The sequence below is a fragment of the Hakea prostrata genome, chromosome 8 (assembly GCF_041222555.1).
Source record: "Hakea prostrata isolate BN-2017 chromosome 8, UWA_Hpros_2, whole genome shotgun sequence".
Lineage (NCBI taxonomy): Eukaryota > Viridiplantae > Streptophyta > Magnoliopsida > Proteales > Proteaceae > Hakea > Hakea prostrata.
The window spans coordinates 46,843,429-46,853,499 of NC_142607.1; positions in this window are offsets into that span (position 1 = coordinate 46,843,429).

The following is a 10,071-nucleotide window of genomic DNA, read 5'->3' on the forward strand; positions in this document are numbered from 1 at the left end:
GTTTTCAATATCATTCAGCTAAACAACTCTTTTAAATCCGTTGCTTTCAACTTTATTTCAAGAAACCCTAATGGTGTGACTGATTCCTTATATAAGGTAGCCCTTTCGGTTGAGCTACCAAAAATTTGGGAGAGTGCCAATTCTTTGGTTGGAAATTTATGTAATTTGAATGCGAAAATTTATAATAGCTTGAATTTTCAATAAATTTGTTTCTTACCAACAAATCAGCCATAAAAGTTAAGACATTGAAAACAATACATTAATGACATATCCACAATATTCAAAATTAGCTAAGCTCTCATGTGGCAGAATTAAATGCCATTAAGATAGCCTTTTCTCATATTGAAAATTTTTTAAGTGCATACCATTTTTTTTAGTATAAAGTAGAAGAAAAATTGTAATTTATTTTCTTCTTAATTCTATGTTGCACTTTTCTACTTGGTTTGGGTTTGGGTTTGAAGAAAATACAACTTAGCCTGATCAGACTTTATTCTCTCTCATCATTTCAGCCACAAAACCAAATAAACTAAAGCTGGCACTGTCACTATTTTAGTAAAAAGATGTATTGAGACTTGCAAGTCGGAGAAGATGACTTTGAGGATAAGCCCACAAAATTTGGACATTAGTTAAAAGTATCAAATGGTGGGATTTCAAATCATTGAAAAGTGTGTTCTCGTGTGTGTTGAGTATGACTCACACTTCTCATTGTGTTGCCGACAGACATGAGGATCCCGCTCTCCAGTGAGCAGGTGGGAGTCCGGACAGGCTGTCCGGGTGGAGGTGTGGGGACAGTGCCCCATAGCCTGTAGAGAGTCCATATTTCTGTGGGACTCGGAGTTTCTTTGCAGTTTGGGTTTAGACCCATGAATGGCTGTGGCCTAGGGTTTTTAAGCGCTTATATATATTCTTTTGTAGTCGAATATTGAATATAGTGAAAAACCTAATGTTGGATGTAGCTTGGCACTGAGGTGAACCAGGGTAAAATCCGTGTCTCCTTTTATTTTTTTTTTTGTTTTCTATTCGATTGTGTGGGTGATTGATTGCTCTATTCGTAACATCATGTTAATAGTATAATTAGTATATAACTCAATTAAGCAATGGATCTGGTTCAGTGTTTCCTAAAAGATTTATTAGAGATAGTTTTTTAACTCAGGAGTTTATGGAGTAGTTGAGTTCCTGGTTAGATGCAAAGTCAGGAAGGGAGTTACATCACTACTTACATGGAGTAGAGATTGGCCAACCGAGAACGTTTAAATGATGCTAATGATCGAGAAGATTTCAATGTTCCAATCTTTCTTTTAACAAGATTTTGAGTTTTAATCTTCTCACTAAAAAGATTTAACAAGTTCTCACCTGGCAGAATTTCATGCCATTAAGAAAGATTTTTCTCATATTAAAAAATTTTAAAGTGTATTTAATTTTTTTCGCATATAAGCCATGAATTTATATTAATTTATTTAAATTAAAAGAGAGTGCTATTCCAAAAGCAATGTTTTTTGAGTAAAAGATAGAGTGAGTACTCAGAATACATTTACATAATCAATTTTTTTTCCAAAAACATTTACAGAAGAGACAGAACAACTTCTTTCATAATGTAAAATGATGCGAGCTGAGTGAGCAAGGATATGGATTTCATGGAAGGGTGTAGAAAGTAGAAATCTTATTTTATAGCTATATACTTTGGATTTGAAGAAAAAACTCAATTTATAGCCAGATGAGAAACCTTCTCTTTTTTCTTTTTAAGCCACAAAACCAAAACTAAATTTGGCATTATCACTATTTCCAAAAATTCTCTATGGAAGACATCTATTAGGAATGCATAAATTTTGAAGTAACAAATGAGACTTGCTTGGAGAGTGGGAAAAGATGACATCAAAGATTTGGACATGACATTAGTTAAAGTATCAAGTGGCAGAATTTCACATCATCAATAAAGTATTATCTAATGTTAGTAGTAGAGTTTGAGGTCTTTAGATGGGGTATTGTTTGGGTCCTGCGCATTTAATGCGTAGGATTGTCAAGCCATGCATTTGGGACGGTTAGACCGAGATTTCGGTTGAAATTTCGATCTCGACCGTCGAAATTCAACGGTCGAGATTGAAATCTCGACTAAGATTTCGGATCCGACGGAATAGCTTTTACATCTACCTTAAAATGGGACCCCGGGGGGGGGGGGGGGTGCGGGGGGCCCCCCCCCTATATTGGGGCCCCCCCTGCCCCCGGTCTTTCCCCCCAACCAAACCTCGTTGACTAACATTTTGTTCGTAAACAAGTTGCCACAAAAAATCTTTTAATCCAATTCGTTCCAACAAGAGACAAAATCGCAGACATTCTCACCAAAGGCTTATCTACTCCATTATTCAAAATTTTAAAGTCCAAGCTCACTATCTGTTCTCAACCAATGACCTTGCAGGGGAGTGTAAAGCATAAGTCTCTGAATTCGAATTCAAAATCAAATCCACCATAACAACTAGCTATTACCTTGATTGATCTTATCTCCAATCGATCAAGAAGAGTTTGAGTTATAGTTAAAGTATCAACAAGTTATAGAGTTTGATTGTAAATAACTTGTAGTTCAAATTCCAATATTTGAATTGTAATCATATAATATTAATATACATTTCCCATTCACTAATCTGAGTGTGAAAGAATTCTCTCTCAAATGAAATTCTAACTATTTGTATTCTTGTTTTTATAAATTTTTAACTTAAGCTATATCAAATTTTTTTTGTACATTTTCTATTCAAAAAGGACTAAAAAGTAGAAAAAAAGGAAGTTGCTAAATTCTTATATTTTAAACATATTCCTCACAAATAAGATGGTACAGTTATCAAGGAGTAGTTGAAAACTGGTATTCAGTCTATATTCACACCCATTTAGAAGAATTTGTTTGTGTAGAAAAAAAATCATTCGAATATGACCAAAACCTTCCGAAAACTAATAGGATACTATCGACAACTGTCCGAATTAAAATCTAGACAAAGCAATTTTTCAAATTTTATGAGGCTTTGATTCAAATATTTTTGTAAATGTATGTGAAGAGAATATTTGTGAAATCCAAATAATTGAATGTTGAAGAAGCTACATAGATTTCCAAATATCCTTAAGATTAATTAAGGCTCGAATTCATGTCTGTAACCTAAGCTAACCTTGATAAACTTCAGATTAAAAATAAATAAAAATAAAAAAGAGAGAAAGAGAGAGTTTAAAAGAAATTTTAGCATTTGATTAACAAGGTTTTTAGATCCTCCAACTTATTTAATCTGGTAAAGAGATCTTCAGCTTATGGAAGGATAATATATGATATGATCCAGAGATTTTTTGGGTAATTATTGGCAGAAATTTCTCCATTTATGGGAGACATTTATTCCAAATAATTTTTGGGTAGAAAACATATATTATGACTTATTTTTAGAATAAAAACATTTAATGCAACGGACTCATGCATGTAATATAAATTCACCAAAGGCCCTCTTCAGTTTTTCAAAGCAAGTGTGAAGAAATATTAAGAAAAAAGAAGTATGGCATCCCAATATTTCTTTGTAGTTGTTGTTGTTTCTTGTTTGCTTGTTTTGCAGACGATTTCTGCTCTTCCTGGTGCATGGGCGGCAGCCAATAAAACATATCGATAGTCCAGCTCTTCAATGGAATGGAAAGTTTGCAGTGACTGAACATAACAAAAAGGCAAAGACAGCTCTCCAATTCAGTGCAGTGACGAAAGGTGAATATCAGCTTGGTGCAGATATAAAGTACAGACTCAGACTTTACATCACTGCAAAAGATCATCATAATATTGATGGCAAATATAAAGCTGTGGTATTTGCAGATTTGAAAGGTGTTACAAAGCTTTCCTCCTTCACCAAGGCATAATAAGCATTTCTCTAGTTTATCCATCTTTTTTTCCTGCAACAAATATGATCGGTGGCCTAACATAAGCCTTTCAATATAATCCTAAATGAAGCTTTTATCAATAAAAGGCAGTTCTTTATCTATTGGTGATCAATGGAGAAATATAGATATGCAGACAAATATAACTTGCGTCATTTTTTGGATTTTAAGTCGGCGTTTGGTATCGTTTCCGTTTCGGGAAACCAGTTCTTATGCAAAACCGTTTTTAAATGTTTCTGTGCTAAAAGACCGTTCTTTGCTTGAAAATGGGCGTTTAATAAATCCGTTTTGAAAAGACTTTTAGAACACTAATAGAATATGTTGATGTTTTTTTTTGGTTAAAAAGTAAGTTGGTGTTTGATAAACTTGTTATACAAAAAAAAAAAAAAAAAAAGTTTGATAAACTTGTTCTAAGGCTTCATTTTGAACCAATTTTATCACTTCTGTTTCATCTTTTTGATGTTCTGCAAAAAGTGTTCTAAAGAACAGAAGAACAAACCATTTTATCAAAGGCATATAACCCGTTCTTCCGTTCACAAAGAATAGAAGAAGGGAAAAAAACGTGTTATTGCCCCTAAAGTTCTGAAAAAATCCCCACAATGGTGGCTGCTATTTTTCTCTTGTATATGATTCTCCATTAGAATAAGCCACTGCCGTAATTTTTGTTTTGAAACATTGGGTATCTCAGGCAGAGGCACAAATTAATACCAAAAAAGAATAATAAAAAGGCAAACGCAAAAATTAGGAGAAGTAGAATTTCACATTCCTTGATCCCTTCACGGCACCAAGTGGGAGAAACAAAATTGTCTTACTATGGATGCGTGCGAGTGTTGGCATTACGAAAAATTATAAACTAAAAGAAAGAGCCACATATAAAAAGAAAAACTAGGTTAAGCAGCTTGGTCTGCTTAAGCAAAGTTCCTTGGTCTGCTTAAGCAAAGTTCCGGTATCGAATCCTTGCGGATGCAAAAATTCCCCGCTGGGAGATTCGCCCACCACAGCCAGGTGTGCGACCCGGGTTGAACACTGGATTAGTCAAGGCAAAGCCTTGGAAACCAGGGTTGGCAAACCAAAAAAAAAATAGTTGTTGTATTGAGATTGGTTCGCTAAACAAAAATTTTCATGAATTCTGTTTCATGTTGCAAAATTGATGCAAAACAAAAAGTTTTATCAAATGGTTGTTGGCCTATTGTTCTGCTTCTCGAAGCCAGAAACACTAGGAACTATTCTTCGGTGAGTTGTCAAACGACTCCCTAGTTGCTATGGAACCCAGACATTTTTTATTGTACTAAGGGGACCAACACTAGTTTATGCTCTGCTTAGAGGACTCAAGGTGTTAAAAATTAACAACCAAAAATAGAAAAATAAAAAGACCATGTACGGAAAGGAAATAAGGGTATGTCAAGTGATTCCTATTCTTGTATATGCGAAAGTTTGAACCCTAGCCTCTGTCCTAGGAAGGCAACTTCTCTTCTTTATCTTATCCGTCTTTTGTGATCTAGTCGAAGTTTCTCCGTTTCGGTTAAATCCCTAAATTTTCGCCTAAAAAATTTCGATTCCGCCTAATAATAATCTAAATCTCAATGTTACAGCTAGACAATTAGAATTTCAGCTATTGATTTTATCGATCTAATCATAAGCATTGAATTTATGTGAAGATTCAACAAAGACTAGAACACTCAAGAACCTTCAAAGATGGTTGGGAACTTCATCAATTTATTAGAGAAGTGGTTTGCAAGAAATCTGCTGCATGAGAAAGAGGGAGATTCAATAATTTGTTGTCAAAGGGCTTTATGTTATACTCATCCCAACTAATGAAGCAATTCTTGGAATTGCATCTTATTATTTATTTTCCATAGTTAAGATTGTTTTATTTAGTCAATCTAGCTAGGTTTGTAAGTGAAACTCCATTCACTTGCAAGTACTTGCCACCACCGGTGGATAAAGGCAAAGATGCTTACACAAATAAACCCACATATTATTTGACAGTTGTAAAACCGAACTGGTTGTTGGTGAAATAAAACTATAAAAGTTACTGCAAACGCATGGTGTTGTATAGCTAACGGGTTGATCTCAGGGAGATATATCATTTTAGAATTTAACCTCTTATTAGTAGCACGATAGACAATTATTCAATTTTTTAACTAATTAATTAATTAAACTAAATTAGCAAATCTTAATAAGTATTCCTAACCAAGGTTCGATATGTCGACCCGTGTCGCCGTGTCGGACCCTGGCGACACGGCGACATGTCGCCAGAAGTCGGTCGACATTTGGCTGTTGATTATGGGAAACAAACACCGGTTTTGCTTCTTCTCTTTCTTTCTCATGCTCTGTTCCTGCTTCTTCCAGAATCAGAGCTCGCCATTAATGTCTTCTTCTTACTCCTCTGCGTCTTTGCATTTGCTGCAGGTAAGCAAATAGATTGGTGATCGATATGTGTCGTACATTGCGTAGAACCAACAAACCTTATGGCATAGTAGGTGTGAGTGATTTGAGAGGATTTAACAAGAAGGGCAAGAATCTGGGTGGCTTCTTGGAGATCGTTTCAGAGGAGCAAAGAGGGACAGAGAGGGGTTAGTGCTGGAGTTTGTTTTCTTTGGCGAATTTTGTGAACGGAACAGTTGTGTTCTTATGAATAGCCAGAATGGTTGCAGACAGGGGAAGTTGTTGAAATTAAGAGCTAGAGGTGGCCGGTCATGGAATCTGATCACCGTTGCTTGGAGGCGAAGAAGACCAAAAATCTTGAAATGGGTTTTGAGTCTTGCGACATAGTGCTTCGTTCAAGCCGATGGATCCAATTCATTTATGTTTTAAAAAATAATCTGCAGGTTAGGGTTTTTATACTGGTTTTTTTCATTTTTTTCTTCGATCCGGAATTGGAGAAGATGTTGCAGCGATCGGTTCCGGCGCCATTCTTGACGAAAACATATCAGTTGGTGGAAGATCCGATCACCGACGACGTGACCTCCTCTAGCTCCTGCAGTCCTGCTCCTCCACCAGCACCGACATTGACGCCAAGCACCGGCAGATTCCGAAGTGCGACAGGTCATCTTCACCCGATGCATTGAAAAAGTCGACCATCGGCGATATATCGCCGATAAAATGTTGAGTCGGTGTCGCTGGGGGTATCATGTCGCCCTCCAGCGACACCTCGATATTTCGCCCTGTGTCGGCGATTTATTGCCGACACAAGGAACCATGTTCCTAACACATACATCTAATGCGATCAAATTGAGATAAATATAAAACAGACATAACTTGACCATTCATCAATTCATACATAAAAAGTAGGAATAAAATATGTAAACAATAAATAAATAAATAACTAGGATGACTTTGACTGTGGACTTTTTGCCGTAACTTACAGTCCATGAGGGAACAGATATTAAAGAAAAAGAAAAGCAAAAAGTAATAATAAAGCAATAAATGGAAAAGGAAAACATTAATCAAAGAGAGGCACGATTGTAAGTATCTTTGATCAAGGACCTAGGCGATAGGAAAACAATAAATAAATACTGAAAATTAAATCACAAGTTAAAAATATAGAGGGATAGACAGAAACAGGAATGGAGGGGGGAGAAAAAATTACTAACGAAGGCTACTTACTTGTGTCCTTGAATCTTGAATAATAAAAAAAAACTTGAACGATCGAATTCGAATCTCAACCAACCTTAACAACCAAATCTGAAATAAATCTGCAATTGCTAAACCCAAAAGAAAAACAAATCAGCTTCAAACTTGAAACTTGAAACTTGAAACTTGAACTCGAAATTGAAATTGAAATTGCATTGAAAGGAAAAAAGAAATTACACTTGCATAAAAGAAACTAAATAAATTAAATACTCATTGCATTACATATAAAAATTAAACGTAAACATTTAATCGAAAAACTAGAACCCCAAAAAGCAATCAAATAACTAGAGAAAACTTAAATAAGCTAAAGAGAAAATAAGTGTTGATAGCCCAAAAAATATAAACTAAATAAATAAGTGTAACCTAAGTCTAAAAGGAGAGTAGTATTTATAGAAGTTGATGAAGGATTTACAAATAAGGAAATAAAAAATAAATAACAAGTGAAATAGGAAAAGTAAAAAACTAAAAAAGTATATAATTATTTGGAAATTATGAGGAAGAGAGAGAGAGAGAGAGAGAGAGAGAGAGAGAGTGGAGGAAAATATATATATATATATATATATATATATGGTAATGTAGAAATGTGAAGAAGGAATTGGGAGGAAATAAGAGAAAAATGAGCAAAAGCTGGACACTAAAGTAAGGGTTTATAAGCATAAGGCAAAAAGGCAAACAGAGAAAACACGCCAGCCACCCGAACAAAAAGGAAGGATTTGAAATAGCAAGAAAAGATGAAGAACTTACTTGTGATTTGAGAAAGCTGGAGCTTGAAAGAGTGAAGATCCTTGATCACAAGAACGGAAGTTGAAAATCTTCAGAGCAAAAGCAAATTTCGTAGGAAGAAACAGGTTCGCGGAGAAATGGAAAGCAAAAATGAAGGAGAAGAAGTCTTTTATAGACTTAAGGGCAAGGATGGACGAACAAGATTAAGTTCGATCAACGAACAAGATTGAGTGACTGTTCGAATGGAGTTGATCAACGGAGTAGATTTGAATTCATCAATGGTTATCGATCATTGACAATTCAAACATCAGGGTAATTATGGCAACGCTTCCCAATGGTTACGTGGCTCACGTCATGCTAATAACAAGGAGTTTAGGCGGCTTGAGAGCATACCGCCGGACAAAAGCACAAACGGAATAAATGCGATTTGATCTTGACTAAAAAGACATTTCAACTTCATTCATGATCGGGATAGGGAAAACCAAGTCAAGCTTTCGGTCTAGGGGCTCCTCCCGATCACTCAACTTGGGGTGCTAATGATATAGGGGAAATAGCACCGAACCTGGTCAATCGAGGTTCGGGTCATCAATTTCGGTTGGACCATGGCCGAGTCAAGAAACCAAGATGGCATTGGCCTTAACACGATTGAGACCGGTCCTGACCAGGTCTTAGCAATTGTGCACGGATGAACAATTTGACGATTACAAAATACGAACGTGATCCCGAAGATTGCGGGATACGTAACCAAGTCATAATAGGTAACTTCCATTGACACAGTGTGGGGATCGTGCCAAGATTGGTAACTACCCATAGCTCCGAATAAAAAGGGGAAAACCCTAAAGATCCAACAATGGTCAAGAGGATGCGACGGAATCCAACAATTGGGATTGAGAGGTAAAACCTATATAAACCAGTGACCTACACAAAGACGAGGTTTTTGAATTGTTTTCCTTTACAATTACATTCAATTTATGCTCTACAACTAGCCAGAGTCTTGTGATCAGTTCCTTAACTGACTTAGCCTTCGGAGGTGGCCTCCCGACCCTGCGGTCGGACCACGTCTAACATTATTTTGCAAGTTCATCTTTAGGAACACTAAGGGCTAAGCAAATTTTGGACACATCAGCAACCCACCCCTGGTACTTTTGTTCCAAGAGTGAAATTATGGCCTTGAATGCCCTATCTCAATCTTGGGTCTTATTCTATGCTATGGAAGGGCTTTACTTGATTTTCCAAGACCTTTTACACATGGCATCATTGTATTCTTGATCCATCTACAAAGTCCATCAATGTTCGAGTTAGATCTTCTCCCAAATTCTGATAGAACTCCCAACTTAGCATCGTTTCCATCTACTTCCATTGGTTCAGAGTTCAATCTAGTGGTCTCAACTTTGATGGCCCACAATTGTCTTTTTTCTGTACTCTGGGTTTTCGGACCTACAATATGAATTTTTGGGTTAGGTTTTGAGGGATTTCACAAGGGCAAGGCTTGAGCATGGTAAAATACTATAATCCGTGATTCCAGTCTGGAGTGTATATATATTCTCTATATTATCAAATAATGAAAGACACTGGGAGAACAAGTCTCCTTAACAAAGATTGAAATAGATTAAAGGAAACTTAAATTACTTTATTGTTTTTCCTTTTTGTCAAAATAAATTACTTTATTCATATCTTCCTCTCAGTATTATTAGTGTTGTTGTTGAACAACATAACATACAACACCTTACCCAAAGAAAAGAAAAGATATAAAAATAAAGGAACTTAACATATAACAACAAATTAGAGGTAGGTTCCTAAGAAGGTTTCTTGAATCACAACAAC